Source organism: Caretta caretta, chromosome 9, assembly GCF_965140235.1.
Source record: "Caretta caretta isolate rCarCar2 chromosome 9, rCarCar1.hap1, whole genome shotgun sequence".
Lineage (NCBI taxonomy): Eukaryota > Metazoa > Chordata > Testudines > Cheloniidae > Caretta > Caretta caretta.
In genome coordinates this window covers 63,239,691-63,250,166 of record NC_134214.1, presented here as the reverse complement: position 1 = coordinate 63,250,166, position 10,476 = coordinate 63,239,691, and the positions used below count along the sequence as shown (strand labels likewise).

At 44.0% G+C, this 10,476-nt stretch overlaps 1 long non-coding RNA gene across 1 annotated transcript; it reads left to right on the top strand.

The window, feature by feature from the left end:
* The first annotated feature begins 2,842 nt into the window (after positions 1-2,842).
* Positions 2,843-7,599, top strand: LOC142073287 (uncharacterized). Its single transcript, XR_012670088.1, has 3 exons — positions 2,843-2,897; positions 5,803-6,134; positions 7,185-7,599. It is a non-coding gene; the product is annotated as an uncharacterized LOC142073287 (long non-coding RNA).
* Positions 7,600-10,476: the final 2,877 nt, after the last annotated feature.

Genomic DNA, 10,476 nt, shown 5'->3' with positions numbered 1-10,476 from the left:
TCACTGCAATGGGCTTTAATTTTTAATTGTCCCAAAACAAGGTAAAATTCCCCTGGAACACATTTGAACAATTGTTTCAGATACCTTGTTCGGATACTAGCACATACATCTATAACTAATAAGTATCCAGAGCAAAACACACAGGAGCAGAGAACCAGAATTTATTTTGTATTGTAAAAAAAATGAAGACCAGTGAAAGAAAAAGCCTTTCAAGTCTAAGGGACCAGAGACAGAACAGTGGGAAAGTGAGAAAGTGAGTTAATTTAAAGCTCTGGCTACAATACAGACTTCCACTATGACAGCTATTTAGGGAATGTGAGCAGGTGTGATCCCCTGACCGATGCAGCTGTGCCAGCAGAACCTGTAATGTAGATGCAGTTATAACAGCAAGCTGCACTTTTACCCATTCTGCTTGTTTTGCTCAAGGATGGGAGGAATAAACTATATAAGTAAAAGTGCAGTTTTGCCAGCATAAGCTGTGTGTACTCTAGGAGCCCTTTGCTGGCATAGTATATAGATATAACTATACTGCAAAGTATTCCTAGTGTAGACATGGCCTAGTCTACATGTAAAAGTTTTGTTGGTAAACTATGTCAGTTAAGGGTATAAAGAAAAGGAGTACTTGTGGCACCTTAGAGACTAACCAATTTATTTGAGCATGAGCTTTCGTGAGCTACAGCTCACTTCATCATGAAGTGAGCTGTAGCTCACGAAAGCTCATGCTTAAATAAATTGGTTAGTCTCTAAGGTGCCACAAGTACTCCTTTTCTTTTTGCGAATACAGACTAACACGGCTGTTACTCTGAAACCAGTTAAGGGTATGACGTTTTTACTGAAATTGTTAAAGCAGTACAATCCCTTAGTGCTGGGTGCAGTCTTACTGGTGTGAAGGTGACTGAGGGCTTGTCTACACTACAAACGTTCTGCTGGCACAGCTATACCAGTATCACTATGCTGGCCAAGCCCCCTACTGGAGAAGCAGTGTAAAATGGCTGAAGGAGTTTTTCTGCCAGCAGAGCTCAATCACCTCCCCAAATGACATTAGCTAAGCTGACAGAAGCACTCTTCTGTCACCATGGTTGTGCCCACTGGGGATTTTGCCAGCATAGCTATGTTGGCAAAGGGGTGTGATTTTTCCCCCACTGCTAGATGACATAGCTATGCCAGTAAAACTCAGTAGTACAGTATAGGCTAAGTCTCATGCCAGTGTAGCAATCCCCCATGTGGCATATTCCCCATATAGCAACTCCCCACCTTTATTCAAACATAACTGCATCCACACTAGGGGAAGTGTATTGCTCTAACTATATCAATATAGTTCAAGTGATACAATTTCTAGTGTAGACCAAGCTCACACTCATGGAGGGACGTTTCTCTCAGAGCTCTTCTGCAGGGCTCTAACCTTCAATACTATTTTATCTCACTTTAACCCCTCGTGTTCTGTTCTGCAGAGGTGTGGATGATTCAGGCAAACCCATTCCTCCTCTCCACTGCTTCTTTCCCTTCCTTTAGGAAAAAAGAAAATGCTGAAGTAGGCTACATGTGAGCTAAATTCTGCCCCATGTCCTAGCAGTGTGAGCACATCCGTGACTCGCAATCATATCTTGCCTATGTCAGTCTGCACAGTCAAGTAGTAAAGAAAGGTACCTGCGGAGAACAAGTATCACTTGGGAGTCTTTGGTGTCTAGCATGGAAGAGAAGTCAAGGGTCTAGTCTGGTTGGCAGGTTAGCTTTGAGTTCTGACTGTTCTGTGCAATCAGAAAGGTATCTCTACAGTACCTTCCACAACCATTGTGATGGGATTAGGCAAATCTACCTCGGCTCCAGTTGGAGAGCTCTTCTCCTAAACATAGGACTGGAAGGGACCTCCTGGGTCATTGAGTCCCGTCTCCTGCTATCGCAGACAACCCAGTCACATAACCTCATTCAATAAAAAGTTCCTTATTTGTGTATCTTCAGGTTGATCTTTGACCAAATTGAATAATCTGGTCTGGGTCACATTCCTCTGCTTGGGCATTGACATGAGACTGTAGAACTGAATCAAGGAAAGGTTCATCCAGTTCCCCTGTATATACCCTACTATCAGCTACCTGACTAGACACCCTAACTCTTCTGTGCTATCAGTGTGAGAGACTTCATTGATAAAATTGGTTCTGTAGAGATTTAGCCAATAAAATTCACAGGCCGCTCCCCCTGAGATACCTGTGAAAATCAGCCTGGAGGGAGGAAATCTCCACTAAGATTCAGGGTTTTCCCAAATTATTCTTTGGGGGAAGTGGGATTTGCCCCCCTACACATTCTTCACCCATGATCATGCAGCTCTGCTCCCACCCCATTCACAGGATCCAGATAGCTAGCAGGCCCTTTGCTTCTGCACTGAGTCTGGAGCCCCTTGCTTCCCCTCCTTGCTTCCTGGCAGCACTGTTGTTTGAGTCAGTGCAGAGAAACACACAATGCTAAGGCTGGGCACTGGAGATCAGAGAGCGAGCCACAAGTCTGCAGGGCTAGTGCTCCACTGCAAGCTGAAGAGAAAGACGGAAGAGAGGAGAGGAGAAGACAGGAGGAAAACAGTGAGTTATGACTTGAGGGAGGGGTGTGGAAATAGGATAGATCATTTGGGGTCTGGGGTTATATTTAGGCTGAGATTTTCAAAGACACACAAATTAAGGGGATCTGGCCATCTAAACCCTTTATGTGACTCTGGAAATCTCACTCTGTGTATAAAATTATAGTCCTATTGTTTGCTCCCATTCCCTGTGGTTGCCTTAAAATTTCTTTTGACCTTTGCATGGGTTATTACTTTAAAGCCAATGCAGTTTAAACTGTTTTTTCCCCGCAACAGATGCTGATCTGCCTCTTCCCAGAGTTACTCAGGAAAAGCTGCACATTCTTTGCAGGTAAAGTGTCTCTGCGCTGGGTCGTCCTCAGGTGCAGCTCCAATGGGCTCAACACTGTGCCAGACCCTCAACTGGGGTAAATTAGTGTAATCCCTTTGACATCATTGGAGTTATGCCAGTTTGCACCAGTTGAGGATGTGGCCCTCAATTTTATTTTATATGTGTGCTTATTTTAAAAGGCTATTGAAGGGATCAGGCTCCTAGTTACTGGGCCAGCGAATTTATTTGCTGGGACAAGGCAAGAAGAAATAGGTAAGAATTTCTGCTGCTCTGTTCAAGGATAGAATGAGCTGGAAGCACAAGGAGAGTTGGTCTGTACAAAACTATACCCCAATCCTGCAAAGTCTTACAGAAGTGTTCAATTTATATGCATGCGAATGGAATTCAGTGGGACTCTTCACATGCCTAAACTTAAACCCAAGCATAAGTCTTTGCAGGATCAGCACCTAAAACAGCAGAGAGGTGTTTCGATATCAGTGTTATGCTTGTTGCTGAAAGAACCTGTTTAAAATGCCACACAGCTAGTGTGCTGTGTATGGGAGTCTATATGATGGACCTTGGATATTACAGCCATAAAAGCTACACATAATTAACCAGTTTGTCTTATCTTGTGTTAAATGGAATACTAACGTTCATTATGTTTATGTACTACAATAATAATAATTAATAATAAATCACTGAGACTATAATAATCAATATTTCTCTTCAAGCCAAAGGATGGCTCTCAACTCAAATATTTTGCTCTCTTCCTATGCACAAATCTCTCGTTGCTACCACCGGGAGATCCAGGCATATATGAAGAACCCATTAGGTATTTTTAAAAATTACTACAATTACTAAAAATAACCCAATGGAAATAATTTACTTGGAATTTCAAAACACTTTTTATATGTTCCCACCTACTATGCAAGGCTGTTAAGGAAATTAAGTAACTAAGGAGTAAGGGGCAAAGTCTTGTTTTGGTTTAAAAGCTAATCAGGTGCCAGGAAATAGAAAGATCATGAACCGATGCCCTTCAGAATAGAAGGACTGTGCATGAAATCAGACGGATTTAAGCGCACTGGGGGATTGGGCAGCACAATCCCATCTTAAATTCAACCTGGATGCAGTAAAGTAATGAATCAATTAACACCAGCTGAGGATCTGGCCATCAATGTCCCACAATATAAATGTTTAATTTGGGTAGACTACATACCATCTGGATACAAAACAACTGCTGTTTTTGGACCATGTGTATTTGGGATGAAAGCATATCATCTGTGCCAGGGGATTTGATTTTAGCCATTGTCTCCACAGCCACAGGGGGTTCTACTAATGATCCCCTTCTGCCCTGCTTGAAAATTCCTAGCAAGCCAGACCTTCTGCTGGTGTACACAGACACAGCTCTATTGAAGTCAATGAGGTTTCATGCATTTACACCAGCTGAGCCTCTGGCTTTATATGTTAAATATCTAAAGTTCTCCTTTTCCGCTCCTTAGTGATCATCCCTACTCAGCATCCTAAAAAATGCCACACCATGAACTGTCACAGCAAACAATGTTAGCTCTTAAAGCAGAGTAAGAAAGATGTTCCACTTCAAGGCTTTGGCATGTCTTCCACCCTTGCTGGGAAATCATGCAAATCTGAATCCCCCCCCCCCGCACCCTCCCCCCCCCCCCCCCCCGCTCACTCTTTTGAAGACCCCAGGACCTCAGCTGCAGCAGGATTAAGGCAACAGCAGCAGCAGCAAGTTTTCCCAGCCTACTGTCGTCACTGGATCCAAACATCTTTTTAAAAAATCAGAATTTTTCATGATTTTTGGATCATTTTCCCTACCAAGTCTAACCCTAAACGTGCTACAGGACATGCCGTGAAAGGCCTGGGGGCACAGGGAACAACAGACACCCATTCCGCTCACCAGGGAATGAACAAAAAGAAGGGTCCAGCACAAACGTATGCCCAGCTGTTGGAATGAGCTGGGAAAACAGGCTCAGGTTGAAAATAAGCCTCCTCTAGGTGTGGGAATGGGTTAAAAATGTTTAAAAAAGGAAAGAGACTCATAAATATCCAGGGAAACCATCCTAAGCGTTGATCAAGTGCCTGTCAGTCACTGTGTGGCATTGGCCAAGTCACTTACACCATCATTTTCAAATTTCAGCGCGTAAGGCTAGGCGTAAGGCTATCCCTGTCTTTAGGCACTGTAACAGGGTGTGCTGAGCTAGGAGCTGACTTGGCTGCTTGTCACTCAAAGCCCCACGGGTCTACATTAATGGGGACCTGACTAGAAGGCAGGCAGTTGGCCAAGGGGGCCAATTAACTGAGTAGAGATATAGCTGAGGGCTGATAGGGCGGAAGTAGTCCCCCCAGGACTGTATTAGCAAACCAGACTGCAGTGCTGGGGAGGATAGGAAGGAGCCTGAAGGAAGGCAGGGCTGGCTGGTGTCAATAATAATGCTGTGCCCTTTTCCCAAAGCAAGCGGGGGGACACAGGCCTGTAACTAGTATGTATATAACACTGCAGACTGCGGCCTGTGGAAGGGATGTAATAAAGCATGCTGGTGGTGAAATACACCTGGTGGTGTGGTGGTCAGTAACTGAGACTGGAAAAGACTCTCGGGGGACTTCCCCCCGACAAGCACATGCATGAAAATGTCTTGGTTTGCGGAGGTGCCGAGTGCCCAGAGCTCCCATGGAGGGCATTCAATTTTTGCACACTCTCCCAAGAAGGGAGTATGGGTGACAGCTGGGAATATGTTAGGGGTTATGAATCATTTATAAATTCTCTCAGCTAGCAACTTGTACATCCAGTGGTGCAGCATGTCTCCCTGGCATGATCGTTGTATTCCCTGGAGGTCTTTAAACAGCCCTCTCGTACATAAAATTTGCAGGCTTTTTCATCTCTGGCTTCTCTTCCCTTTCTGCCCAGTGCTGTTGCTGATTTTCCAAGGGGCAGCTGAAGCAGAGGGAACCCTAGAGAGAAAAGCTGCAGCTTTGGGATCCTCAGTGTTCCTGCCTAAAGGGGATGAAGTTCCTGCACTGGGAATATCTAAATGGCACCGCGTCCCACTTCATTGTGCAGTACCACGAAGGTTCACCAGATCCAACTGCCCATGCACCCTCTGGAGGCAAGAGTCATTTTCTATCCAGCCAATGGATCCCTCTTGCTGGAAAATGTGCAAGAGACAGACAATGGGATCTATGGAGCAGTGATCAATATGGTAGAAAGTGAAGCAAGGAGAACCCTGCTGGAAGTTCTCAGTAAGTGAGCGACACAGAGGAGATGGTTTTAGTCCTCGTACGTGTGCTCATGAGTACATTATCAAAGAGGCTACTGATGGAGGGATCAGAGTTCAGAGCAGTGGGAAGAGCCGTAATGATTTCAGCCAGACACAAAAGAGACAGGCAGGGGCTAACTCTGCACTGAGACACTCACTGGCAGACTTAGCTATGGCCTGAAAATGGTGGAAGTAGTGTATGATACTGCTCTGAGCTACATCGTGGGTTGCCTGAGGAGGGAGGGGATCTCTGAGTCCCAGAACGGAGTCAACAAGGTGTCAGTGGGGTGCTGTGTTCATTCAGCTCCAGGACTGCAGAAGCCACTGTGCTCTGGTTTCAGAGTGCCCCTTGCTGGCCACATGGAGAACAGCTTTGCCATCTCTTGTATAGGAAAATATTTGAGACGTACTACAGTGCACAGGGAGTCAGTTGCAAAAATGCCACCGACAATGATGGGAGTTAAATCCCCGTATTGGTTAGTGGCCTGTTTTCTAAGCAGAGACTCCAGCGCTGATGGAGAGAGTTAAAAGAATACGTCTCTAACCATTTGCACTGGCCCGAACCGTTGCTCTCCCTTAGTTTGTCTTAGTTTGTAAACTTAGTAGCTGTGTGTCTTTATATAATCGTTTTGTACTATATATATCACATCACAGCTTTTAATGATCTGTAAGATAAGTAATTTATTATTTAATTACCTAGAAATCTAAAAATATTTGTACACATATCTTCTTATTTTCATTTTCTGAATATGGTATAAATGTCCTGCTAGATACTCTGACAATGTAACCCAAGTAATACAAAAACAGCAATTGACCGCTACTGCTACCATAATATGTGCTGAAATTCTGTATTGTTGGGGCTTCTTACAGGACTATTTGAATACGTAAGCAAGGGCAAATGTAGCAATATCATTAGAAACTCAAGATTATCACTCACATTGTGAGTGTGACCCTAAACCTCCCTAAATCGAACATTTAAAAGTGCTGTGAGATAAATACTACAGAAGCGTTGTGTATTCTATACATTTCCCAGAGCCTGTGTCCCGGCCTCGGATATGGAGCATTTCTCTTCTGGTACAGTCAATTATTGAGTTATTCTGTGACGTGTCAGAGGGCAGAGTGGACACTATTGTTTGGAAGAAGGGTGGGAAACCCCTTCCACAGGAGAGAGATTTCTGCCTCTCCAAAAATCTCAGGATTTTGAACACACCAGAAGGGCAGAAATCAGACTGTGGCTCCTATTCCTGCAATGTCAGCAATGAGATCATCTGGCAGGAATCCTCAGTGAATTTGACCATTGCAGGTAACTGCTTTTATTAACCCAGCTCTCCTTGTCAAAAGCTCCCTGGCTGATTTGGATTCTTCTCCCCCGTCCTATCTGCAGAAGTCTGGCAAGTCTTTCAGTGGCTCTTTGTGGCCAAGCTGCCAGTTTAAATTCACTTTCTTTTCTAAAAAACAAAATGTGGACTATTAATCCATTCCTTTGCCACTGGCAAGGGAGGGAATTCAAAGAGGCTGATAGGGCTACAAGCTGCTGCTGAAAGGGCATTCAAATTCCTTAGGACAGCTTAAAACTTTCATGCTCTTCACCCTGACTCCCCTGCTGCCTGCCTCTCTGTCTCTGCATCATCAATGTTCCACCCCTTCTCAATTAAATATAATGTGCATATCATTTTTTATTTGTGCCCCAATGATGAAATCCCAGGGGTCCATGATTAGGTGCTGATGCATAGCTGGGCCATCACCAGCAAGGCCCAGCTGACTAATCAGAATGTGCCTTTGGACAAGAGGTGTCCACAGCCAGACTAAATGGGTGGTCACATTATGAACAGAGCCTGTCATCTCTGATGACTATAAGAACAGGAGTACTTGTGGCACCTTAGAGACTAACCAATTTATTTGAGCATAAGCTTTCGAGAGCTACAGCTCGGATGAAGTGAGCTGTAGCTCACGAAAGCTTATGCTCAAATAATTTGGTTAGTCTCTAAGGTGCCACAAGTACTCCTGTTCTTTTTGCGAATACAGACTAACACGGCTGCTAATCTGAAATCTGATGACTATGAATTTTACTCTTTCAGTAAAGAGTTGGGAATAAATAGGACTTAATCAAAAAGAAAACCCAAAGCTCCAGCATCTCCGAGTCCTGCCGGGCTGCCCCAACTTGACAGTCAAGAGGTGGTGAGATCTTTTTTTTTTTTTAGTTTCTTCAGCTTTCCCATTACCTTTGGATTCATTCTCTGGGTATCTCACCTGCATTGCAAGATAGTCTGAGAATTTTTGTGGTTGCACTGGTGTTTGCTGCTGTCTCAAGATGGGGCTTAATTGTCCCGTTTTGTCAACCAGAGAAGCTAAGAATTAATAAGTATTCGATCTCTTTGCCTGTGGATTTCAGACAGTATGTCCAGTGAAAGCAAAGTCAAGTCTGTGGCTTATTCTGTGCATCAACATCATTATCATTATTTATTATTCTTTGAAAATATGTCATTTAAATTTTGGAAAATTCCTTTTTCAACAACAAAAAAAATGTAAAAAAAAAAAATCTGCTTTTCTTAAAAAAATAAATAAACCTCCAAAAAATGAAAAACTGTTTACAGCAGAAAATCAAAATTCTTTCAATTCTAAAGTTTGCAGTATTTTGACTTTTTTCCATGAAAATCTGAAGAATTTCCAAACATTTTTGAAGCAAATCATTTGTTTTCATTGAAACTTTTTTGTGGGAAAATAATAATTTCTCAACCAGCTATTTTAATTATATTATTTAGTTGCAGTAATAGTACTGCAGGATCCATTGTGTATAAAAACACATTATGCATTACCTAGGGAGGTGGTGGAATCTCCTTCCTTAGAGGTTTTTAAGGTCAGGCTTGACAAAGCCCTGGCTGGGATGATTTAATTGGGGATTGGTCCTGCTTTGAGCAGGGGGTTGGACTGGATAACCTCCTGAGGTCTCTTCCAACCCTGATATTCTATGATTCTATGATTCTAAGAGGCAGTCCCTTCCCGAAAGGTTGTGTATAGTAGAAGTGGCAGGTCAGCTAATACCTGGCTGCTGGCCTTACTCTGTAACAAATCTTTCCAAGCGCTCTCTAATAGAAATGATGCACCAAAATGATAAATATGTTATTTCATAAAAAAACTGATAGCATATATTTAACTCAAAAAGAAGATTTGTAAAGGAAAGAACACGAAATGCAATATGTTTCAACTTTTAATTTAGAATCTATTGTGGAAAAACAAACAGGATTGTATTGCCCAAGAAAAACCCCCAAAATCCATGGTTCCTTAGTCCCTGTGATTATCTGTAGGAAAAAGGAGCTCCCGGGTCTCTCATATCCCACTTTGTAGTGGGATAATCTGGAGCCACCTCAGGCAGCGACAGGAGTAATACAGCCTAGAGCCATCTCTGTTTGATAGGAGTGGGACTGGAAGTCACAAAGCGGCAAGACACCCACTAAAATCCCCTTTCTCAGAGCCAGTTATCCCGTCTGCCAGACTGTTATTACTCCTCCCGCTGCCATGGAAGGTTGGCTTTCACTCCAGAGAGCATGTTAATTCCCCTGGGCAATCTCCCTCTAATGTGAGCTGCCCAATGCCTGCCAGGTTCCTTCCCATCCAGCTCAGCAGAGGGAGGGAGGGGGTAACACATGCACAGTAAATAGCCTAAACACAGAGAGGAGGTGTTGTTATTTGGGGGTTGGACTAGATGACCTTCTGGGGTCCCTTCCAACCCTTATATTCTATGATTCTATTCCCATTTACCGATGGGGAACAGAGATAATTTCCCAGTCAATCTCCAGCACAAGGGCTCAGATAGAGCAGCGGCCGGAATTGTTCTGCCTAAGGTACTTCTCTGGCCAAGAGCACGCTTGTTGTTGAGGGGCCCACTTGCCCTGCCCAGATTTCTCTGTGTCATCTGTCTCTATGTCTGCAGCTGACATCAGAAATCAGTCTCTTATAACTGACCCAACCGTACGCAGGCCCGGTTTTGATTTGCCATGCCACTCATGGACCCTTCGGAACTGGTTTTGAATTGGCCAGGATCAATGTAGAGCCAGCCTTCACACTTGGGGCCAACGAGAGGACCCCACCTGTGGCTGTGGCCAACGACAGACAATCTCACATCATTGACGACTGCCCTCTGGCCAGAGTTGATGGTGGTCTGAGGGCTCTGCACTTGACAGATCAGGCTGCTGCAAACTGGCTTAGCAAGCTCCACTACCGATAAGAAGATCTGCAGGGAGTTGAACCCAGGTCTCCAAAGTCCGCTCACATCCATCTTGCTCTCTGCCCATCTTCCTCCCACTGCCTGCCCTCTCCCAGGGTGA